The 26,845-nt window shown below is 38.2% G+C and overlaps 1 protein-coding gene across 3 annotated transcripts in view; it reads left to right on the plus strand.

Moving 5' to 3' along the window:
- Nucleotides 1-26,845, plus strand: part of LOC120718747 (netrin receptor UNC5D-like) — a 170,600-nt gene that overhangs the window by 15,680 nt on the left and 128,075 nt on the right. The window lies entirely within an intron of this gene.

The following is a 26,845-nucleotide window of genomic DNA, read 5'->3' on the forward strand; positions in this document are numbered from 1 at the left end:
AGCTGAGTACTGTGTTTGTTGTATCCCGTACATAGTGGAGTGATATGCTCCTGACATTCAGCTCTCTCTGCTGACCTACAAGGTATATGATAACCTACAGGAACAGTGGGTTTGTTTTCAAGGCTAATGGAGAACACTCCCAAGACAGAACAAAAGTGGGTGATGTTATAGCCCATCTCAAAGGGATTTTGTTCACTCTTTGCAATTTCACCTAGATGGTATACAGCCCATAATCTAATGTGACTGCTTTAATCTAATCGATAACCATAGCTATCGTTTACTACATTATAGTAACAAAGTATACTTTGAATTACTGCACTAAGTGGGTTCCTTTGTGTTGAGCTGCATGATATGTGCAGACTTGGGTAACCCAATTGCATTGTGATAAATATAATGCATTTAATAATACATTTAAACTCCTTGGACGATCGGGGCAAGCATTTTGCCTGTATACTGGTATAGAGATATCTGAAAAGTTCTCACTACAAATGAAATCATAACCAATATACTGGTACGTCTGGTATATGGCCCAGCACTCAATATAATGTAATCTAGTATATTATAGACACACACACAGAGATATTACTTGGCTGGGCTGCCCAGGTACAGCCACCCATATATACAGCAACTCATCTGTGCAACCATCTGTGATTGATTTGTTAGTGGACAATCCCTTTGCTTTATTGTTTTTCTTGGAAAGTTGACTTATTGGTAACCAGCTAGCTCCAACCATCTTGGTCTTATGTATTCCCTGTTGGCCGACTCAGTAACTCCGGCCTCTGTTGTGGTTTAATTCAGTTGCTTCTCCAAAAAGATCTTGTTCCAAGGTTGGGCATACTCCAAATCAGCTCTTGGACTGCATAATATAATATAATATAATATAATATAATATAATATAATATAATATACACTTAGAAGTGTAAGTTTCATTATGCTGGTGAAAAACCTGCTTTGGCATCCTGTCATTTCATATTATTTCCACTCTTCTCTTTTCAACCTGACAGATAAAGGCATTTTTGCATGTCCATTGTTCTTTCTATTGTGTTGTTTCATTAATGCCGCCCATTAACTGCTTCTGGGAAATATCTGAAAGTGGGATGGACAGAAATGCATATTTTACAAGACAGCCTTGTTGTTGGCGTTAAAGCTGTGCAAGTACTGTAATGCCCAGGAATCCTTCTCTTTGTGCTTAATATGCTTTATTCTAATTCTTCATTGAAGTGAGATAAATTGCTAAATGCTGTGAGTAATTGAATATATTTTGTACTCATCCTCACATCTGTATTTGCTATAACCTAATACTGCATGTCCATTGCCATATAAAATTAACATGAATGTAAAATGAATATATTTACATAGGAATAAGGTATTGATTGTATTTTGTGGTTCTTCTAGCGAAGGAAGCCAAGAGACGGGTGGAGGTTGCAGGCCTAATGTGGCTATAGGTGCCACTGATTTCAAAAGCATTTGCACCTCATTCCTCCAATTCAAAGGTGAAGTCAGTTTTGCTTGAGAAGATAGCTAAGCAAAATAAGAGTGAAGTGATATTAGTGATATTAAGAGCTGTTCAATTTTTATAACAAATAGTAAGGAAAAGTGTTTCACTGCTTTATTAACTCTTTAAGCATACAGCACACTGGACCATCCTTTATGGCAGATATTTCTGTCCTGCAGTTCATAGTGACACACTATCATACTGTTCATGAAAGCAAATGATGACAAATGAACATAACTGTTAAGTGGTGCAGATAATGTAAATACTAATATTAAGTTCTGAGTTTCATGGGCTAACTTGATATTATGCACTCAGCCTTCAATAATAACCAAGGTAAACCCACAGGTGAACAATGAACATGTCACGGTCCTGGGTCAGTGACCCAGTGCTTTGAGTTTCTTGTGTCTCTGAGTTTTTGTATTATGATCTTAGTTCTCTTTGTTGCCCCAGTTTATTCTATAGTCTAGCGTCTTAGTTTGGCGTTCTTGTATTCTGTTTAGTTTTCTGAGTATTTAGTAGCTGCCCTCTGTGTCTCTTTGTTATTGTTCTGTGTTTCTTAGTTTCTCTGTCTCCCCTAGTCAAGTCTGCGTCTGTGCTACTTCCTGTTTTACTTTGAAGGTCTGTGTCTCATGTGAGTGTATCCTACTTTGCTTCCTTGTCTCGTCACTTCAGTAACCCTACAAACGTCACTGCTGTTTAGTTTTCTGTCTTCATTTATGTTGAAGTGATAGCAGAGCTCTACGTTTAAATTTTGTCAGAAATCTCTCAGTTAGAACATGCTATATCATGCTTAGGTAACTAGTGAAACTAGCGAGCTAACTTCCGCTAACTTCCGCTAACTTCCTGCTAACTCTGTTAAATGTAATAAATTCTGTTTTCATGGATGCCTGGATGTTAAACTTAATTGTCACACCTGGTAAAGCAGCAATGCTGATCGTTTTATTAAAGATGAAAGAATTTAGACAATTTTTAACTCTCAGTGATGCCGCAGTGTTCGTTTGACTTTGGGACCTGAAGAGGAAGGAGTTTTGGACCCAGATTACTCCCATTTTACGAGCACCTTAGTCCAACAAATACGGCAATAGCGACGGCCCGCTTGCATGTTCTACAAAAAAATGTGCTTTGGTGGGTATCTAACAGATAAACACCAAACCAGTTCCACATCACTAAAGTTGCACCATTTTTACAAACCAATTCTGTTTCATCAGTTTCACTCAACGATCCGCTTTCCCCCTTCTCATTCTCCGTTGCCGCCATGCTTTTTTGGCCATGTGCGTATGAAAACAAAGGCACTGCACATGCGTGTTTTACCCCCCGGCAGCCGACCCCACTAGAGGTCAGCCACCCTGGTTCGAGCCAAGATCAGGGTCCCAGGACTTCCGATACCCAAGACCCGACACACACACATTCACCATTCGCTCAATCAATCACACAAACCTAGCCAATCAGTAATGACACACAGAGACACGTAAGTTAGAAAGATCCTTTCTAACTCACCATTACAGTGGTCACTTTGCACTTTCAGGCATAAATTATGAACCAGTTCCATTCAAATTCCCTACATGGGTGTTCACCAAAATATGCTCATTAGAGTTTTCTGACCCACTGCTCCTGTCATACAAGAATGACTAAATTGAAGCAAATAAACATTGTGTTACATATACTTTTTCTACTGGGAGAGCACTGTCATTTTTTTAAAAAGGCCTGTCATATAGAAATAATAGTATTCGAACAAATCACCGGTGCTTCGATTTTTCTAGTTACCACAGTCTTCTTGGAATAATAATGTTGCAGACACAAATTGTCACCCAAGACAAGACATCTTTGTGTTGGGTCCTTTTACAGTCCTTTATTTTCACTGCTTTTTCTTTCTACTTAACATCCTATTGCCAATAATTGAATTTAATTTGTTTGCCTTTTTTTGTTAGAACAGTTTAAAATACATTTCTGCTAAAAATGTAGCATTACTTTAAAGCAGATTAATAAGACACCAGCAATGCTGTGTAGTGAATGCTAGCATAAATAAAATGAACTGAAACGATCATCATTATGTTTTCCAGAAAAAAAACCCCTTTGTCATCATCATCATTTATTCCCTAGACGATAAACTGGCACTTGCGAATTGAAACTTTTACATATAAAGTCAGCATGCCTGCAACTGCCGTCTTTTCCCTGTCTGCCTTCATATCGCTGCAATTCAAGCAGATGTTGCATAACGCAAGGTGTTCAACATCAAATTTGTCATTTTTTTCAGACATAGCTAAGGCTGCTGTATTGGTGGGGTTATCCTCCAGCTTTGAACTACAGTACAGCGTAGCTGGTGATTATCAACCCAGATGGGAAATCAGTCTGTTTCTGAACTAACTGACTCTTTCCTCATTGTACTTCCTTAATTGAGGCCTTATTGTTGAATTATGGGAGAAGCATTGATATTAAGCAACAAAGAACAGCGCCAAGGCAGTCATTAGACATTCTTCTTCATCACTGACCACACATTGCATTGTTTGTTCCTTGACAGTTTTATTACCTATAAAACTTGATGTCCTTTTTCAAAGATAATTAACAAATTTTGCCAGACTTCAGTATTTTAGTGCCCATATCCACTGAGTGCACTAAGGATTAGTCATTAAATATATTTGGAAAACCTTTGACATTGTTAATATCATGGCACTGAAGATGTAAATGTTGCTCAAGCAACCTCTGTATGACCAGTTTCAATCATAAGGTGATTACACAAGTTGATGGTATTCAACCTGTCTCCAAGTAATTGTGGCCCAGCTCAGACTGACAGGAAGCACTCACAGGACAGTTGGCGAATGTTTGGTGTTAAATTTATAAATGCAGTCAAGCTGCGCTGATGAGAGCAACTCGTGTGGAACATGTCTCAAATGGTTGCCAGCTGGTTGTATTATAAATATATTGTTATAAAACCAAGGTTACAACATGCCTTTCTCATTTTACAGTGAAATCTGTGTTCTGAAGAAAGTTTGTCGCTATTTGTGAAGGAATTTCTGAATTTCTTTGAGGTTCTGGCCAAAAGAAATTTAGAAATTCCTATAATATTCCTAATTTAAAATAACTATTTAAGTTAGATAGTTAATGTTAAGAATAGAAAAGCATTTGTATGAATGTGTGAATGGTTGAATGAGGTTTCTGGTAAGAAAACGCCTTGAGTGCTCAAATAGAGTAGAAAAGTGCTATATCAGTACCAGTCCATTTAGCAAAGAGACTCAGCTTGAGGTTTCACGGTGAAACTATTAGCCAGTGGGTTAAATCATTGTAGCTATTTTCTCTTTTATTTACAGTCTGTGGTGGAAAGAAGGGCTCATACTGACACAGAAATGTTTTAATGGTAATTTAAAAGGAAACAACACACTGTTAAAGGTCTGCAGTCAGTGGTCTTGGCAGCCAGCATCCAAAGCTAATAGAAACCTGTTATGGATAAGAGGAACAGGTGTGAAGCAGGTGGCTGAATTTGATTTGACTGTCATGGTGGGAAAACAGAATAGGGGCAGTGAGAGGGCAGACATGAAAGTTGTGATCTCCCTGTTTTATTTTCTTCCCCCTCCCCCTCCTCTACAGGTAGTGGAGTATTAACCTTTAGCCAATGCTTCTAAAATGAGGGCTGGGGCGAAGGGAGTCTGGTACCCTAACAGTACGCTACCAATCTCCAAAATCTCTGCTTTTTACCCCTGTGACCCTTCCTTATTCATGCAAAAATGCGGGCTCAGCAAAGGTGGTAAGCTTTGATCAAGTTAGCCCTCTCTCCATATAGCTTACACAAGACAAAAAAAACCTGTGTGAGCACATCAGAGAATGTGTAACCTGAAAGCTGAGTTAAAGAAACGTGATCAGGGGCATCAAATGAAGTCCAGCTGTTTTTATACAGTGTTCTCTGACTGTTTGACTTCTCAAAGTTTAATTTCTTTTAAAATTATGAATTGCTAAGTAAAATAAATGCTTACAGTCTTGTGATAATTTTTTTCCCTTTGCATTCCAGATGGTTTAATTAAGCAAGACAAACTGTGTTTTCTGAACAGTTTTTTCTGAATCTCAGCTGTAGACTTCTAACTACTGTAGCTTGGGATAGGGAAAGTGTCATGCCTTTATGATTTTAACCCTGAGGCATCCTTTGTCGTTGTTGAAACTGATATATGTAATAGGCTGTTTTATCTAGCTATGCTTTACAGTTCCATCTCCTTCTATGATTTTACGCCTAAAGGATGCGCTGATCCAGCCTTTTTTTTCTCTAGACACCAATTCCAGCTAATCTCAATAAAAACTTGGGAGGCTTTAAATAGAAACATAACTTATAGTATTAACTATACGTGGAGTTTTCTACACATTTTAATTTCATTGGAAACTGAGGTTCTGAAAGCAGTAAAATGCATTCCAGTTGCTAAAACCATTTTTCTTCTGATTTAAAGTCATTTACACTTTATCTTTTTGTTCTGTTGGAGATGTGGAACTGGTGCTGTAGAAAAAAGAAAGGTAATTTTGTGTAAATGTATGTTTTTGTCTATTAGGCTTTTAGGCAGTTGTTATTTCAAGTTGTGGAATCACTTCATCTGTGTATCATTAACATTAGGGCTGGACCATATCATACCGTTTATTCATTGTATGTATAATGTTGGGCAACGATAAGAAAATGATATATTGCGATAGAATATGGGTAAAAGGCGCATGCGCAGTGCCTTTGTTTTCATACGCACATGGCGGAAAAAGCATGGCGGCGATGGAGAATGAGAAGGGCGAAAGCGGATCGTTAAAAGAAACGGATGAACCAGAATTGGTTTGTAAAAATGTGAAAACTTCAGTGGTGTGGAACTGGTTTGGCTTTCGTCCGTCAGATACACAACAAAGCATGCTAGCGGGCCGTCGTTATTACCGTATTGTTTGGAAAATACGGCACACTTAAAATCAATCCTTTGATTTTTCTGAAAATCGACAGTGCCCCTTATAATCCCGTGTGCCTTATGTAGGAATTCTGGTTGTGTTTACTGACCTCGAAACAATTTTATGTCGTACACGGCGCTCGAAAATCTGTCAAATGTTTCATTACGACTTTGATAAGCTACGAACCCGCACCACTTGATGGATTGTCAGAGCATTACGGCTATTGTAGGCAGGTGCCTCGCGGAGTGATACGCACTGCGCTTCAACATAATATTACCGTATTGTGTGTGTATAACTTCTTTTTAAGTTTTGTGGATATTATACATGGTTATGCTGAGGATATGTCGGCCAATTTCAAATGGAAATGCCTTTTGGTTAAACTGTCAGAAAGGATTTGCATTTGCACTGTTACATTTTTATATGTACTGTGATACTGGAGTTCAGTTGTATGGTATTTTACTTGCCAAAAGACGCCATATGCTATTTAATGACAGGTAGCTCTGTTCAGTTTTAGGACTGGTGTCCCATTGCGAGGTAATTGTCACTGTAACCCAGATGAACCACCACAGTATTAAATGTCGCAAAAGTCTGGTTTGGAATAGAAGTGAAAAAACTGGGATTGCAGCTATATCATGGGTAGATGATGATAAGTCAATATTTTTTCTGACATACAAAGAGTGTAATGAAATTATTGCTTAAGCTCATGACCCAACTGCATTTTTTGATACATTTTCTTTCTTTGTGGGCCTATTTATGACACAAATTGAAATCTGATGGCCAGTGAGTATGACAGCTCAGTCTAACCTTTGGAGAAAGGCTAAGAATAAACACTTCAATAAACTGTTTTTGATGGCTGGTAGCTGTTGTTACCTGGACATTCAGACACTGTACTGTTTTGGAAAGGTCACCTGTCCCAAACATATGGATAATTGGGCCTAAAATACCACCTGGCATGTTTTCTTCTCACAAGGCGTCCTGTATTCTTTCAACCTTTACAGACATCCTATTATACCTTGTACCATATGGAAAGGCATTCATGTTCTGTCAATCCACATAAGACATAGTTCAATTCATGTATGTCAAGTTTAGCGGATCATTTCCTAGAAATTCTCAGGGTAAAGTATTTGATGCTAGATTAAAGCCATTTCCGTCATGTCTTTTTATGGACTATAATTGTTGGTGATGAGCAAGATGTGGTTTTGATCCAAGTTTCAGTTAATAACGTGCTTCTTCAGAAGCCAGCAACACTTCATGCCTCCAGCCCACATTTTTTTTTATCAGTGATTAACATAAAAAAATATCAGATATTTAATTTAAGTAAAAGGTCTTTTTTATATATATATATTCTCTATGAAAATCATATTAATTCACATTCATTTAATAATAATGGATTGCATTTATATAGCGCTTTTCGGGGACCTCAAAGCGCTGTACAATTCCACTATTCATTCAGACACTGGTGGAGGCAAGCTACAGCTGTAGCCACAGCTGCCCTGGGGCAGACTGACAGAAGCGAGGCTGCCATATCGCACCATCGGCCCCTCTGGCCAACACCAGTAGGCGGTAGGTGAAGTGTCTTGCCCAAGGACACAACGACCGAGACTATCCGAGCTGGGGCTCAAACCGGCAACCTTCCAGTTACAAGACGAACTGCCAACTCTTTGAGCCACGATCGCCCCTATTTCACTCTCAACCCACAGTAACTCTGTGTCCCATGACTTGAATGTATTGAATGTATGTAGGTTTGAATGTTTTATTGTAGGGCCTACCTTACAATCTAAAGTGCACTTACTTTATATATTTTATATCACTGTTGTTGTGATTTGGCAGTCTATAAATAAAATTGAATTGAATTGCTGCACTATAATTTTACAAAGGCTGTGTTACATGGTTAAGTTACTTTATTGGGTTATGATGTTACACTTTTACTTAAAAGTTAAAGAAAAAACTACCCAGACTACATTTGTTCTTACATCTAAGTTGTTATGCCATGTCACTGTGATTGCACTGTAATGCTGCTGTTGCTGGCAGCATGTGGAAATAGATTCACACTTTGAATTAGGTAGTCTGTCATCAATGACAGTAGCTCAGTGTTTGAATTGCTTTCTGCAAGCTGCAGTCATCAATAAAACATTCAGTATTGTCTTTTCTATCATGATCTCAAATTTCTTTGAAATATTAAGATAAAATTTTGAGGCAATATTTTCCACACCTACTTCAGATTGCTGCTTAGTTTCAGACAGTTTAACAAAAAATCTTAGCCCTGTATGATGACTGTGAGAGCAGATATTTCTATTACGATAATCACATTGCTTTAGTTGTGAGCACAACCCCATCCACTCCATTGAATATTAGGTGTAATTTAATTTTAATGCAGACTATAGAGGTGGCTTGGAAACTGTAAGATGAATAAATTGATCCACCGCAAATTTTTGTGAAACTTTTTTTTTTTCAAAACTCACAAGGGTTTAATTTCAGATGACACAGGATACAAAAGAATGTCATCGAGTAGAAAAGAACTTTAAGTTGTAATAGAATAATTATACAATGACTGAATGTGTCTGACAGATGGCATCACATGCTGTGTTTTGGGGGGTTTTCTGAGTCAGTTCTGAGAAAACTTCCTTTTACTTCAAAGTCAGGACATTAGTGGGGGGTTCTTCTGTTTGTAAAGTGAATGATTTCCTGTTGTCAAATGAGAAGGCCATCGTATTTGAGTCATAGTGGTCTCTAAACATAGCAACAGATGTGGCCTTGGAATCAGAGATTGAACAGAAGGTTATATTTGTTAAGTTAGTTATGTTTGAACGTTATATACTTCTTCCCTATGTTCAGTGTGTGTGTGTGTGTGTGTGTATTTGATTAATAGTTGATTACAAACTTATGATGTCTTTGATATTTTGTACCAAGCCACAATACAGGACTGTTTGTTACTTGCTCAAAAACAAATTTTTGTAGCCTTGTTCAACCACAAGCACACAACTGTACACTGCAGTGACAGTATTGTCCACCTGACATGGGCAAATACATGTGTGTGACATGATAGCGTCGTGAAGTTAGAAATTAGGAAAATATGTGATGTGTGTTTGTCTCATTTTCTCTCAGAAGGTAAATTCACAAATTGCAGTTCATTTACTTCTTTGTTGTTGTTGTTTTTTTCCTTTTTTTTATTATTATTATTGTCTGCTCATCCACATTTACAACAAAGCTTTTGAGTTCTACCACTTTTGATGTTATTCACTTGTGTGGAGGTGGGAAATTGCTATTCACTCAGAAATGCCATCACCAAGGGGAGTTGTCAAGCTCTGATCTGCAGCAAGGGCATACATCGATCTGACCTGTGCATGATGGTCCCCCTGGACTAACCACATGCAACCCCGCTTCCCACTGCTAGCTGATGGGTGTGGGAGACCACGAGGTGCCCTCTTCCGCTCATCTTGCCGTTCTTCGGTTTTCCAACTCGTGTGCTTTTTGTCTTAGTGTTGCAAGGATGAGTAAGGGCTCTGTCCTGGAGGCATCTTACTCCCAGCCCTCTCTGCTTCTCTGCTTGTTCTTCCTGCCTGCTTCTCTGGAGCTGTTCTTTTTTTAAAAACACAAGAGTCAAAGTTCTCATCTTTCCTCTATAGGCAGGTTTGCACTTTGTCTTAATTTGGGCAGTGTTGTTTTCATCCTACCCTTTTAGGAAGTGCAGAAAGCAAAGAGCAGCTTTGTAGATTTCTGTGCCCCACACCTACACTACAGAACTACTAATTCTTGTTGTTTGAAGTCTGGTCTGTTGGTTATAGCAGTTAGATGATCTTGTGGATAAAGACTGAGGATGAAGTTTGTACGTAGTTTTCTATCAGCAGACTGGAATTAAAGCGATTAAAGTAGTTGGTCACTGTTCTTAGATAGTAGATGCTCACATTTCATTAATATCCTGGCACTGTCAGTGGTTCTGTGGCATTTAAAACATGCTGATTGAGAGTTTAATTATGTTCTCATCATAAAGTTGGCATAGGAAAAGGCCTGTAAAACAAAGTCTCTGTGAACTTAAGCAATAGAGGACTGTAGTGAGAGAAATCATGGTGAGTAACTGCACTATAGCATCTTGAAATATAGGGAAATAAAAGTCATGCGGTGTAAGAGTCAGAAAATGCTTTGTGGTTTTGCTGCAGCACTGGATTGCTTTCTGTTCAAGGAGATGTTGTTACAGGTGATTTCTGTTTTGTGTGTGCTATGTGTATGTTATCTGTATTCGTGTGCAGGGGATGTAGGGCTGTCAAGGACTGGTATTGAATAGTTGATAAGTACCGCACAGCTGGCTGAAACTGTCAAAATCCCTACTGTGCTGTTGTCCACACTAAAAGTTGAGTCCTGTCATCCTTCTGGTCCCTTCTGACTACAAATATGAAGGGGTTTACCCACTCACAATTTAACCATTTAACTTAAATTCTTTTCTAAATCCACTTGTAACATTTTATCTTCGATTCTACCTTTCTTAAGTATATGTTTTAATTATAAGTTTTCTGTCAGTATAAAATAAAGCCACAATTTTTCCTCCTACTTTTGAAGACCTTTACTACTGCTACCTAACCTTTTACAAAGACGATCTTATAATAAACACATCTGTTCTGAGTTTGCTATTTAACCTGTGTGTGAGACCCAAGTTACACAAGCCTAGAGACCAGCTGGTGACCTCTTGGCAATTACCAGTCGCTAGAGAAAAATTAGCTGGTTGTGACTAGTTTCTATAGCAAAGGCAACTTTGCAATTGATTGCTAAACCCCAGTCAAACACTCACTAACTAACCAGTGAGCTCCAGTGAAACTTGGCAAAAGTGGGATGCAAAACCTAGTGACAAGAGGAATAACAAGGAGGTTTTTGGTTCGGCATCTTTTTTGCAACTGATTTCACCCAGCAACAGCCAGCAGCCTCCGGCAGTTTTTTTTGCCTAATGGCCAGAGGTTGACTCTACTGAAACCATAAATATTGCTTGATATTAACATAAAAAAACCACCGCAAACAATTTTAAGAATCTGCCAAATTTCCATATATATAGATTACCTTTAAATGGAGAATTGGAAGGAGTCAAATCAAAGACATTCATTTAATGAGTACAAAGAAATCAAATATCATTAATTATTAATTATGATAATTAAGGGATTAATCGATACCAAAGCTGTGGTATATTTAGCCTTAAATGGTACAATTCCGATCCTTATCTCTTAGTGTTGCCACTGTTCTTTGTTGCTTTTACGGTAGATGAATGAGAATATCTTGTAATTACAGTTAATCAGAATAGGGGAAATGCCAAGTCTTAAAATGGAATGAAAATTCAATAACCCCTTTGTGTAACCATTAGTTCTGCTCCAGAAAATCTCTAAGAGTTCATTTAAGTGATTAATTATGACAACAAGAAAATGTTCAGCCTTGGAAAACACTGGCTTGCAGTAATTATTTTGCACAAGCTCAAGAAAAACTCAGTCGGTCAAAAACTCATTTGGTTAAATCTGCTTATCTTTACTAGTTACACAGTTGATGATTGGTTAAAACCTTTTCTTACGTGGCTTCTTATTAAGCCTACATAGAACTTCTTTCATGTTTAAACTCTCACAAAATGCTGATTACAGCAGACACACTTTATGAGCAGGAAATGTTGCTTTCGTTTCATTTTTCACTAATCTTGTTCATGAGTCTTGAGTGCTCCCAATAAAATGCATGCCAAGGTGAAAGAATTTCTCCAGAAATGCTTTGCAAAATGCAAGCAAGAGCATGCCAAGTCCTCTGATCTTCAGCTCATTGAATTTAATATCATTTAACATGTCACAGTATTTTAGGGTATGCTCTATGTTTTCTTATTGGAATGTGCTTGTATTAAACAGTTTTTTCATGCTTTTAATTACTTTATTCTCAGATGTGTTCCTCTGTGTGTTTTTGTGCATTATACAAAAAATATTCTCTCCACAGTATTTACAACCACAGCTGTCAGAACCATGAAAACTTAACAGTTTATAGTTTAACAGTGCTGCAAGTATTAAAATTTGGCCTTCACTATCAAGGAAATTATCCTCTGTTGTTGCATATCACATTAACCTTCCTTGGCCTTTACCCTTGTTGTTCAACCACCCCTTAAACAGAGAAAACATCATAAAATAGATGGGATAAACTCCATTCCTAATGCTTTTTTGTTCTTGCTGTGCCTAAGGGGTTGTCGTGGCCTTTCATCTGCATCACCACAAACTCCACCACCTATGAGTTGGACTCTCATATTTGTCAACTTGAAATGCATATTTTTTAATAAATTCATTCGCCCACATTGGTCATACCTTTGAACCAGTGGAGATCTTATGCTGATACCAGCTGCATTTATGCATGCTGGAAAGTTTTAGAAATTGATTTTTTATTTTTTTAACTTTAAGTCAAAGTGAGTTTAGGTCAAGGACTACTGAAACCTCCTATACTTAGTAACTTTCTTGGATCTGGTGCTAGGCATGCTAGCAGCTGGTAGCGGGTTTAATTAGGCTTTTAAGTAACCTTAGCACGCTAATTTAAAACTAACTTATTGGATAGATTAAACTTTTGAATGTGTGCTGGTGCTAGAACTAAAATCTATAGTAGAGTACAGAGGGGGAAGATGAATGTCTGTCAAAGATGTTGCAATCCTTTCCATAGTTGTTGGAATATTCCAGTTGAGCTGTTTGGCGAATGAGCAAATGAAATGGCCTGCATGTGTATAGCACTTTTCTAGTCATTAAGGACCCCAAAGCACTTTACATTACATTCAGTCATTCACCCATTCACACACAGGCGATAGCAAGCTACATTGTAGCCACAGCTGCCCTGGGGCGCACTGACAGAGGCGAGGCTGCCGGGCCCTCTGACCACCACCAGTAGGAAAACATGGGGTTAGCATCTTGCCCAAGGATATTTGACATGCAGCCAGGAGGCAGCATGGGATCGAACCACCGACCTTCTGATTAGTGGCTGACCTGCTCTGCCATCTGAGCTACAGCCATTGTTAAAGAAACCGCCATTCCTAGTGTGCCAGTGAGGTAGTTATGTGTATTTAAAAGAAAAATAAATAACTAAACTAACTAAAAACTAATGCATGAGGATGAAATTCAGAATACCAACTAAATTGTGTAAAAAAGGTGGGACCAAAGGAAGTGATCCAATCAGAAGTAATCTTCTTGTGGCATAAGGTTGATCTGCCCCCGACAAACAGGATGAGAAAGGGGAGCTCCCATGTTCCCTGTTTCTCATGAAAACCTGTCAGTGCTTTAGAGGAAGAGAAGAATAGACAAATGGACACATTTCACATTTGATATCAAGGAAAGTAAGAGGCTTTGTAAACTTTTACAGTGAATCAGCTTTAGATTTAGTCTAAAGTATTTAGCCTCAAATCTAAAATTTAGATCCTAACTCACATTAATTTTAAACGGACTCTCTCAAATGCTTTGTTTTTACATTCATTAAATATTATCCTTAAAAAGTCTGCAAACAAAAAGCAAAGAAATCACTGCAATTAAACAGCAATAAATATTATCATATCTTAAATTTGATTTAAAAAAAAACTTGAAAAGCTTGAAGGCAGCAGATCTATGGCAATGAGAGTAATAGCTTTGGTGTTTGGGGGTACTGTAAATTCTAATCTCGTAAGTTTAAAATGTGATATTAAGCAATTCTTAGCAATGTGAACCTTGTTGTTGTGTTATTAAAGATGAAACACAGTTCATAATTAACTCAGAACTAACATAGAACTAACAGGCTCAATAAGCAGCCCATTCAACCTGAACCATGAACTGCCCACAATTGCCCAGCACAAAAAAAGTTTAAATCTTTGCTATAAAGCATTGGAGATATATTTCACCACAGTTTTTAGAGAAATATAAATTAAAAAAAAAAAAGACAGAAAGATAAATATTTCTGCAGACAACAAACATGTCTTTAGTACTTTGTGAGTGGATATTTCTTTTTGGCTTCATATCTAGTGCTAAAGTGCAGCAGATGTGCCACTTTTGTGAAGCTAAAGTGGAATGAAGTTATTGCATTAATGGAGTTTCAGTTATATTTTAAGTTGAAGAAAAATGTTAGATATCAAAGTGTTTGGAGGTAAAATCAGTTCCCTAGGAATAAGTGCTCAGGTGTTTGAGATTTTTTATACAAACTTCCTTGATAATTGGCGTGTCAGTACAGAAAGAAAAAAACATGAAACACACATTTGAGTCTGTTTCTCTACCATCCATCAGTGAGAAGAGGGAGGCAAAGCTTCAAAAGGTAATTACATTTTGATATCAAAGAACAGAAAGCACTTAAAGCTTAAAGCCCCAAAACATCTAGTCTGACCTATTCCTCCTTTTTTTTCAGAGGACGGGGGTGTAATGGTTCTTTTTCATTTCTTGTGCATGCTTGTCTCTCTGTACGTATTCATGTGTTCACTGCGGGTCAGGAAACAGCACTGTTTATTTGTGTTTGCATATTGTTTGTTGACAGGAGTCTTTACGCTTCACAGAACAAAGGCAATGTTTTCAATTATAGCGAATTTCATTTGGGTGATGCATTGTCATGGCTACCGACTTAGACAGGTGCTGTTAGTTATAAAGCGTATGCGTCTCTTTTTGGGTCTGAGATTGCAGCAGTAGGGAGGAAGCGGGGCTTCTTAGAGGGTTTCAATGGCCTCGGGGACAACTGTAGCACTCAGTGTATTTTATTCATTACACATTAGAAAAACCATCAGTAGTGTGTCCTCCAGAGAGTGTTTTGTTCAGGGCTGCTATGGCCTTCACTGTATGTCTAGCACTTCCATCTGAATAGTAAAGTAGTGAGAGTAAATAATCATTGTTAGAGTAATTGTGATTTACCAATTCACAGAAGAAAAAATAATCTAAAATGAAAACTAACATTCAGGGCTTGAGATAATGCTAATGATGTTGGGAATGTAGACTGTGCAGTATTGATGATTGACTGTAATGATAATGATTAAAGGCATTGATGACACCGATGCTAATGGTGATGTTCCACGGGCTATGATGGGGCTGATGGGACAGGTGCTTGAGGTCAGAGGGGCTCATTCACATTTCCAGCCTGACCATATATGTATATAATTATTTACATGCCCATCATTTCAGAGGTAAGACAAAGACTTCAAAATTAGATCATAATTGTGTCCTATATTTGACCACAGGGCCCCAGTGCCCTTCGCTGGTAGGAGCGCAGTTTGAGTGGTGTCAGGGGTAATCAAGCATTCTATTTTCCCACTCTCATCACTTACTGAAAGTGGGACGCCATCTCCCTAACTGGACCTAGCAGACACACTGCAGCCTGTACAATTATCGAGCCATTGCATGAGGTCACTTACGCGATCAGCGGCAGTTGAAGACAGTTCTTATGTAAGGGTCTACATGCAGAATGTAGCAACTGACAAGAGGTTAACGTGAAGCTGTTGCTGCAGCCTGGCATGTTAATGTGCATGTCGTGTGCTTAACTAATTATTCATTTTTTAGCATGTTATCGAATCAATAAAGCATGAGAGACAATTTCGATGGTTGCTTTAACTTCTGAACAAAATCAGTAGCTTTGTATGGAATATGAAATGACACATACGGGGTAAAATGGGGTTTCATTCAGTGTTGCGTGTTCAGTACCTTACAGACACAGTGTCTGGGTTTGGATAAGGACTCAGAGCTGAATAAGACAGTGAAATCGGTTTATTACAGCACCAGAAGAGCAGAGTCAAGAATTCTCTAGACGTGTCATTTTAGCTTCAGCTGCCCTCTCTCTTTCATCGGGTTCTGTTCTCTTGCTTTCTTTTATTGTCCTCAACAAAGCTTAAAACTGCTCCATAAATTCCTCGAGGTTCTGCATGCCTTTCTTGTTAAAAGGAACAGGTTCAATAATTAAATAAATAAAAGCAGGCTTAATGTTTTATGAATGTAGATGTGCATACGGATTCTTGCTGTAAGGCCTTGTTAAAATGTGAGCATGCTTGCTTACTTATCAGGTGAGCTGATTAGTGTAGCTGTATAATATGCAGTTGTGTGTTGCTTTTTGCATTACTTTTCTTTGCTACATCTTGTGTTGTCCGTGAGCTTGTGCTGTGCGTCAGTCCAAGTTTCCAGGCTTTGTGCTGCATGTTTTCTCTTCATGACACTGTTTTTTTCCCCCCTATGTTCCCTGCCTTGTGATATTATGTTTTCATCCAGCTGCTATACCCTTACAGTATATTGAGTCATCCACAATTCTCCAGAAGCGCAGAAGTGTGTTGTGTGCCAACTGTGCATCGTGACCTTGCTAAGGTGCAAAGAATCTCAACTCAATCAATGCTATTAATTAATCACACATCCTTGTAGTCTGTGATAGAAATTCTGGAGAAAGGTAGTGGGTAAATACAAGCACCCTTGTATACTACTGTACCTGATGGGTAGGCAATAGGCTGAGGTTTTAAGGTGGAAATATATTAATATATTCTTTGGCCCCTCAACCAACCTAGTGCTTAATGTCTGTCGCTGCGCTTTAATCCCATTTTTGTTGGTCTGCCATTTTTTTCTGATGAGGAAATATTGAGTGGAGAACCACAAACCCCAGGGTTGTTTCTCAGCAGCTTGCCGATGTGCTTGAACTGTGAAAAGGAGAGAGGGGGAGGAAGGAGAACAGAAGCAGGGGGTGATGATGGTGTTGTGGTAAAGGTGGGAGAGGGGGCATAGAGTTCTCTTGCAGGTGGAATTGTTTTCTATCTGCTGAACTGGAAAACATTTCAGAGAAAATATGTGGGAGGTTTTGTAGAGGAGTGCCAAACTGCTGTGGTGAATAGTAAAGCTTGAAAATACAGCTCTTAAATGAAACATACTTTACCTTTTTACTTTTACCGTTTATTGTGATCGCAATGAGGAAAGTGAACGTACAGTACAGTAGTGACGCTGTTTTCATGACATATTCACATAGTACAGATTTTTTTTCTCTACTTGCAAAAACATTTGAATGAAAAGTAAAAAAGGGTGATTTTGTTGATCTAAGTCTTAAGAAAATCTGTTGCCATGTTTAACTGTGATCATCTAAATGTCCTCCCTTAGGGAAAAACCCTGCGAACTACATACCTCCTAGGAATTTTTCTTTTCTTTCCATTTACATTGCCAATGTTAGCATTTCTTAACATCAGCTCCAACACTTTAGAGATCACCTTGATTTGATCATGACAAAGAGGTGGAAAGGCAGGGTAACAGACAGAAAACCTTATTAAGCCATACATAAATGAATGTGGAAAAGGGATTTGCTATGTTTTGTTTAGTGCCGTCCATTGAGTGTAACACTGTCATACTATTTTGCTGTTACACCAGACAACTTTTCACATATGGTCATGTGATTCTGTATCACATTGTGTTTTCTCCATTACATAAACACAGCTAATGTTCACACAGATATTTTTTAACATGCTGGATTGCCTGACTGCAGTAATATATTCCTGTATTTAGATCCATCTCTTTATACGTAGAAGACTGAAATCTTTTTCTTTTCTTTTTTTTAAAATATTTTTTATTGAGCGTCAAGAATGTAGTACAAAGATAAACATGTAACGAAGTCACAATGCTCCTTTTTATATGTATACCCCACCCCAAGAACATATTGGACACCAATCCAGAGAGAAAGAAAAAGAAAAAATAAATTAATTAATTAATTTAAATGAGGTACATCAAAATTCACCATATTTAAAGATATGCACTTAAAAGGCAATAGTTTGCACAAAATTAATCGCCATCACAACAGTAAGGGTATACAGTAGCTGCCAAGCGAGTATCAGATGGGTATGGTTTTAATTTTCTCTAAATGTTTTAGCAATGTATCCCAAACGGCAAAGAATCTCTCCTTCGACCCCTTGACAATATACTTTATTTTGCCACTTTGGGTGGCTTTTTTGACTTCCAGTGCAATAATATCCTTCTGCGCGCAAGCAGTGTAGTGAAAGCGATTATGTTTTTGTAGCTTTTCCTTAATGTTCTATGTCCTCTGTCTGTAGCACCAAATATATCCATAACTACATTGGGTTGAAGCTCAACATTCAATGCTTCAGACAGTGTTTTGAAAATTGTTGACCGGTAGGCTTTAAAGTTGGACATGACCAAAATTCCCTGCAGAAGAATTTTCTACAATCTCCCACAGCTGCCTCTATGTTGGAAATATTTTGGCCAGTCTCGTCTTAGAGTAATGAATGCGGTGAAGAATCTTGAACTGTATGATGTTTAATTTGGCACAAGAAGTGCTGTTGTTTACTATTAAAAGAGCGCTCTCCCAGGTCTCCTCCTCTAAGTCCAAGGCTGACCAAGGCTCTAAGGGAGGTGGAAATGCAAGATGCCACTTCAATTTGGCACCAATCTTCATCTGGGGTGTGGAGCCAATAAATGATTTTTTGAACATTTGAGGCCCAGTAGTAATGGCCGAAATTTGGAAGGGCTAAGCCACGGAGGTTTTTAGGCCTCTGTAACAAATCCAGCCGTATTCTAGGATTTTTCCCATCCCATATAAATGAGACCAAAGCTTTATCAATAGATTTAAAAAAATGATTTTGGAAGGTAAAGTGGGATACACTGAAATAGATAAAGAAACTTGGGGAGTACATTCATTTTTATACAATTTACCTTCCTTGCCAACGATAGATGAAGTGGCTTCCATTTCTTTAAGTCCGATTTGACCTTTTCAAGTAGCGGGCAGAAATTTTCTTCATAGAGATTGTGCAAATCTCTTGTTATATTTATGCCTAAATACTTAAAGCCGTTTTTGGCTGTTTTGAAAGGTATAGCACTGCTCTGTATTTGAAGAGCCAGGTCATTAACAGGATAGCATTCGCTTTTACTGAAGTTCAGTTTATACCCAGAGAAGGAGCCAAAGCTGCTTAGGGTGTGGATGATATGGGGGACACATGAGACGGGATCAGATACATACATTAACAGATCATCTGCATAGAGAGACACTCTATGCTCTTTATCCACCCTATGAATACCTGCAATTGATGGCAAGGTTTTGAGTGTAATAGAGAGGGGCTCTATGGCCAGGGCAAATAACAATGGGCTGATTGGACAGCCCTGACGGGTACCTCTTGTCAACTTAAAATATCATGAACGTTTACCATTAATGATTATAGAAGCTTTGGGTTATGAATATAAAAGTCTTATCCATGAGATAAAATTAGGGCCATAGCCAAATTTCTTTAAACAAGCAAATAGATAACCCCATTCCACCCTATCAAATGCTTTCTCTGCATCCAGCGTGATAACCACCTCAGGCACCACGCCGGATGCAGGAGAGTGGATAGCACTTAGGAGCCGACGAACATTCGTAAATGAGTGACGTCCTGGAATAAAACTGGTTTGGTCAGCAGATATTACGTCGTGGATTGTAGTTTCTAGATGTAGGGCAAGAGCCTTAGCCAAGATTTTTACATCACAGTTTAGGAGTGAGATGGGACGGTATGAACCAGGCTCTGTGCTGTCTTTACCTGATTTCAGCAGGAGGAAAATAGATGCTTCAGTCATTGTCTGTGGAAGTGACCCACAAGACAAAGAATCATTAAACACATTAAGTAAGATTGTCGTTAGTTGGTCAGAGAATTTTTTAACGAACTCAATAGGATCAGGGCCCGGTGCCTTGCCATTTTGCATCGCCCTTAGTGCAGTAGTCACTTCTGCATGATTGAGTGGAAGTTCAGCTTCATTCCTATGGGCCGCTGTTACAAGAGGAACCTGAAGATCGCCAAAGAAATGCTCCATATCAGAGCAGTCATTTGTAATCTCAGATGTATAAAGATTTGAATAAAACACAGTGAAAGTTTCTTTAATTTCTTCGGAGTCAATTGTTAACTCACCATCATCTTTTCGCATTTGTGGGATTTGTTGTGCGGCTGAGCGGCTAATGTGCTAATAAACGTCCGGCTTTGTCTCCATGCTCATATACATAACCTCATGACTTTAACAGACGTTCAGTTTTTTCGGTTGATAGCAAATTATATTGTATTTGGAGGTCTAGCTTCCTTTTATAAAGCTCAGGAGAGGGAGAGACAGAGCATCTACCATAGAAATGGTTTTAATTAGTTCCTCTTGCCTAATTCGATTAATTTTGTTTTTTCTAAACGAATATGAGATGATTTCTCCCCTGATTACAGCCTTTAGTGTCTCCCATAAGAGAGAAGGTGAAACATTATCTTTCTGGTTAAAAATTAGAAAGTCATCTATTTTGTTTATATCATTTCACAGAAACCCTCCTCTGCCAGGAGAGTCCTGTCTAATTTCCAGGGCGGGTGTTCTGATTGGTAGAGAGGAAAGGCGAGGTCTAAAAGTACAGGACATGATCTGACTCTACAATGGTTAAATATTCACTATTCTTGACTAAGGGGAGAAGATTCTGATCAATGAAGAAATAGTCTATTCTACTATATGAATGATGTACATTAGAGAAAAAAGAAAATGACTTACTTTCTGGAAATAAAAACCGCCAGGGGTCAACACATCCTATTTGGGCCATAAAATGAAATCTTTTTCTTGTGTCATTGAGTACTTACCTTTGAGCTAAAGAAAAAGGAGGTTTCTGAAACTTCAAGGGTCTCTCATTTCTGTAGTGCAAATATAAAAAGAAGGAAGTTCTGCCTCTGAGAATCCGAGAAGAACTTTGGTTCCTGCAATTCACAGTCCATCAGTGTAGAACATGATAGCTAAGTAGCTGGAATTGTGATAGCATCAGTAGATATTATGATTAGTCAGATGGTTTCAAGAGAGAAGAAAATGAGACTGATTAAAATAATGTAAACGCCACAAGAATTAAGAAAAGAAAACCTCCAACATTTGATGCCCCAAAAATGAAAACTGAACACTGAAGTTCCAAGTGGCTGTTTGGCACTTCAGTGTTCTCAGGTGAGCTATATAGCACTTCTATTCAAAACCCCACAGTCGCTCTTACACTGAAGAGCAGCTTTGATAATGCAGATAAAATAAAGCTTATAGTAACGTGTGTAAAGTCTTTGGTTTGTTTACTTGTCCTTTTTCTTTTTGTTCTGTCACCATGGCTTTCACCTCACAGTTTTAAATGCTGTCTCTCCTCACCCTGCCCTTCTCTGTTTGTTTTATGTTTTTTTCTCATGTTGGAAGTATTTCTCTTTTATGCTCTGTTTGTCTCTTCAAATGTTTTAATGCGACATATTTGTGGTAATTATAGCACTGTTTGAACAGCAAGAAATAAGGTGCCTTTATTCAAGGAAAGGATGAGATGAAGTTGTGACATTGGGCTGCTGAAACTGTAGATTCTCTTAGCACATAACGGAGTATTTTTTGCTTTGTTTCTGATGTTTTGTAATGAATATAAGTGATATGTTAAAGACTGAAATGTTGACATTCCAGAAGTAATTAGCCTCCATCACTGATAGCTCTGACGTGTGACATAATGCAAAGAGAGTATCAAAGAGTAAAGGTCAATAAGTGTTTAACTGACTTGTAATTTTCTCACTCGCCTTGTACTACCCTGATAAATTGTTTAGGTGGCACCTTAAAAGTCCTGTAATTCTGCCGGGTTTATGTGTAAACAATTACTGCATTCAATTATTGAGTCGGTGTATGTAATAACCTCTGTCGTCAGCCCGCTTGTACCAGCTTGTAATTCTTCAAGCTTTATGTGGTTAATAGAAGAGTATCCACAGTACCGAATGTAAACGGCCTACCAGAAGGCTGCCACGGTAAACTTGTGTTGCTGCCCTTGGACAGAGTCACCTCCAGCAATGCGACTGGTGTGCTGTGCTTCCCTACGTTATTTGTATAAACAGCTATTGATCCTATAGGAGGGACTGGCACAAGTCAGCAACTTCATCAGGAGCTAAAAAGAAATGAAATTACATTTTTGATGGATGCTCCTGTCATAGAGAAAGAAAAACAAATGCCTGCAGTATCATAGGTCCTGCTATCCTTTCCAAGCAAGGACTGTGCAGGTAAACCAAACTATACTGTAAGTTAATGTAAAAGCCCTTAGATCTGTCACAGTTATTATTATTCATGTCTATGACTAGCGTGTCTCTGACACTCTTAGAGGTTGCTAATTTGTTTCTTTTTGGTGGTTGCACCTTCGCATTCCTTTAATGTTGCCTTGTTAACTCTCGACTCAGTGATCGAAATGTAATTCCCCAGAGCAGCGCTGGCTTGAGCAGTAGCTCTTAGAATGAGAGTGCTAATGAGAGCCCAGCAAGCTCTTTCATAATGAAACATCTTTGAGGCCAATTGTCCATCACTAATAATCATATGGTAATAACCACCGCAATAACCTGCACTGGGGAGTTACAGTCGTTTACTCTTTAAAGTGCACTCTCCTCTTCAGTAAGAAAAAAAAGAGCGAGAAAGGCGGTGATAAAAGTTAAAACGGCAGAAAAAGACAGTAATGAAGAATGCAGGAGTTTTATAAGAAGGAAAATATGTAGGTGGAATGCAATTAGTCAAGAGCTGGGAAGGAAAGTGCAAGAAAGAAAAAAGCAACAGAGCAAGAGGTGACTGTTTCTAACATATGACATACGAAGCATGAATAACTGATCAGTTGCCATCTTATGGACAGCGTTTAGGTGTTAACAAATGCGCCGTTCATCACAATTTTCTTCCTCTGATGCAGGTTATGAGGACTGCATTAGCGCCACCACAGGGACTGGCAAACTGGAGAACATAGTGTAATCTAAATTTATTCCATCCAAAATCACAAGTATGCAAGCAGTAATTTGAGAATCAGAAACGGGCACAGAGCCATTTTGAATGCCACTTTAGGTTTGTCCATGCTTTGTTCAAGTTTCTTTCTCTTTTTTTCATCTTTTTAAGTGTTAGAGATTTGTAGTGCAGGTTTATTAGTATGTTTTCTTGCCTGTCTTTAAACACTCAAGAGCAAATTATGTCTTCAAATACTAATCAAAGCCACAGAGACATTGCATTACTACAGCCACTCTAAAAGAATGAATATACAGCCACGGAGTGAATATCATTAATTTTTGGAAAATTAAAAATATCAAGGGCAAGGACATCCGAGGCGTTTTATAACTCCATCTCCATGGTTACAAGGACAAGCTGTGTGACTGGTTTTGAACAGAATACACATCACTCTGATATCTGCTATGACATATTTTCCCATTACTTTTCAGCAGGGTGAAATTACACAGGGGAATAAATGGGGAAATTATATAAGCTTTTTATTTTCCACAGTAACTTTTCTGCTGGTCAAAACACAATACAGCTGAAACAGTATAAATGAATACCTTAGAGAAAAGTGGTGGAAGTTGGCACATTAATGGTATAATTGCAGCTCAGTGGAGAAGCCTAACGCTGTGGGTTTCCAGAAAAGCTATTATTTGTGTGATGCCATGGAGTGAGGGAAGGTCTGCAGTGATGGGTCAATAAGAGAAAGAAGAGATGAGCCAAGATAAACAATAATGCCACAGCTCTGTCTGTGCCGGCATCGGTCACACTGGCCTTACATGTGCAGCCCAACACAAATATACACACATACTTGCAGACAAATAAACATACGAATGCTAACCCAGTGGACCGTGAGAGACTGCTGCTGAGGCTAAGCACAGTAAATAGAAATGGCTCAATGCCCAGTGAACCCAAGCCTTACAACGAAACGCAAAATGTTACACAACAGGGGCATGCAGGGTTTTTTTCTAAGGAAAGTCGTTCATTTTATTTAGGTTCTGTTAATCTATGGTTAATTACCAATTATGTTTGGGCTTCCGTGCTCCCTGTTTCTCATTAAAAGACGAGAAAATGTCAGCACTTAGGAGAAAGAGACATATTGACACATGTCACATTTGATATCAAGGAATATAAGACACTTTGTAAACAGTGTTAAGCAACTCTCATCAGGAAAAACACAGCAAACTGATATTTAGTCGATCAAAACCACATGAAAACTAACATAATTTAACATGGATGTTGAACAACTGAATGACATTTTAGTCAAAAGACTGACTAAATGCTTCATGATGCATTTGGAAGTACTACAGGTAAAAAGGCATATTTACAGTAGAATGAAAAAGGGACCTTTAATGACCAGTATGATATTACAATACATTTCTAACTCATGGAGAAACAATTATCTCTAGGAGATATTTTAAACCTACTGCAGACCAACCCTCAATTAGCAGCTTGTCAAGTTAAATCAAATTCTGATGAACCAAAAGAGTGCTATTTAACTTTTAACCTTGAGTTAAAAATAATGAACGCATTATGTAGGTCCAAACTGAGAAAGATAGTGGAAGTGATTTGTACTTCTGCAGGTTACATTACATACTATCTTACTTCTAAATGTTCCTGCCTCTCAGGAATTACTTCCTAATGTAAATGTTCTTGACCAGAATTATCTAGAAACGATGCTGAAAAGCTACTTTTTACCTGTATTTGTTGTGCCAGCTTTTCTGACCATAGCTGCACTGATCTGCTAAGCGTGTCCATAAAGCTCCATTTTCAACCATTTTCTTTTTTGCTTGTTTTTTATGCCAAACAGAGCTAAAGTCAGATTCTTTTTCTTCTGCCATATATTGAGCCCAGACATATTTTTCCTGGATTGATGGATTCAGTTACTTCTGAAAAAAAGTGAACAATAAGACTTTTGATTGTAGGACATTTTGCTTTGGCCATAAATAACAGGGGAAGTGGTTATAAGAACAAAATACAAAAGCGAAAATAAATGTATTGAAGTGAATGAATTGGATTGATAGAGTGTATTAAGAAAATTGAGGACTATGTCAACACATAATTGGATCCCCTTTTTGTGTGAACACACATTCCCTGAATGCAGACAGAATTGTGGGGTGCATAAATAATGTTGACAAGGTGTATAGCTTGAGTCATTAGCATTCTCATATATCAAAGCTGGATTTTAATAAAATCCTTAATGGAAAACTAAGTGAATCATTTGTTCAGATGTGTTTGTGGCTTTGCTTTTATTTCTAAAGCTGTAACTCTACATCCTCTATTAAAACTGAATTTTGAATAACTGGTAGCAGCCACTACCAAATCGCGTTTTGAAAATGGTCCCACAAACTAACAGTGAATCTTGACCAGCAAAACATTAACCACTGGGTCAGTGAAACTCTTAAACTAGTCATTAAGCGAGGAGTAAACATCACTGTAGCACCTGGAAACAACGCTGCCTGACCTTGAAATATGAGTGTTTTCAGCTCATCATCTCTGGGCAGAGGCATCCACCACATCATTAAAATCCAGTGCTTAGACAAAATCTGATTCAATAGTCACCACTGGTGAGGAGCGAGGGGCCCTGAGGGTCATTTTCCTCATTTTCCTCTTACTTTCTCACCTGTTGTCCCGAGTATGTGACCCTTTTAACACATACACTCTGGATAAGCCGTTCAGTTTTCCAATAAATTTCATTCACAGTATGTCTGAAAATGATGTAAATTCAAATGGTTTGTTATGTGAAGGATGCCGGCGTAGTGCCAAATTGGTAGAGAAAAAACGCCTCATGCTACACAGCTTTTTATGTCTTATGCTCATTGTTCTGGATTTACAGCTGGCACATTTACTACAGTTCACTCATTCTCATCAACTCAAATGTTTTTAGAGGAAAACCCTCTGATAAACCCGCTCCATGCCTGACACAAACCATGGATAAGGAAGTTAAAAATGCTTTTTTCCAAGAATTGTTGGACAGACAGATAAACAAAAACAACAAAGATACCACCAGCTAAAAGCGTGAGTGTTGAACAGAAATCCCAATCTCAATTCATTCGAATGTACACTGGTTTGTGTTAAAAATCTAAGGAAATCATTTATTTTGTCAGCATCAGGCAGTTTCACCTTGAAACATGATAATATTTGTTGTAGTCAGTTTGTTTGCTGGCAGCTTTTAGTCTTGAGTTGATGGGATTTTAAAAATGAGAAATTTGTCCGTCCTTGGGGAGTTTACCTGTGTGTGCGTGTTGGCTCAATTTCAGCGCATCTGGGCCGATGAGCTTAAGCCATGGCAAGGCCTCTTTCCTCCATCTATATGTCCGTCCACAGTTCACAAGAATCCCTACTGCTCCTAGAGCATTGGTCAGATTTTATTGAAACGTGCGCGCAATGATCACCTTATAGGTCTTTACCCAGACGGTCACAACTGACAAGGTCAGGGTCACATTTGTTGTTTTACTGGCAATAACTTGTGAATTGTGATGGATTGTGAGCAAGATGAGCTACTACATCACTGGTGTCATTTTTTATGATTGTAAAGGTAAATGCATTTTCAGTTTTACTAAAAAGTAGTGAGGAAAAAGAAAAGGAAACAGTCTTGTCTCTTTTTATAATCAGACCACATTCTTTTAGGCAAAACAACAGAAAAGTCTAGTGATGTAGTTAGCATGTTTTCCGTACCAGTGCAGTATAATTTGTAACCTCTGACATATATATTGTAAACACATTTAAGGATAACATTTTGGACAACACAAACAAGAATATTGGCAGCCTCTAT

This window comes from Simochromis diagramma, unplaced genomic scaffold (genome assembly GCF_900408965.1).
Source record: "Simochromis diagramma unplaced genomic scaffold, fSimDia1.1 OVJJ01000682.1, whole genome shotgun sequence".
Lineage (NCBI taxonomy): Eukaryota > Metazoa > Chordata > Actinopteri > Cichliformes > Cichlidae > Simochromis > Simochromis diagramma.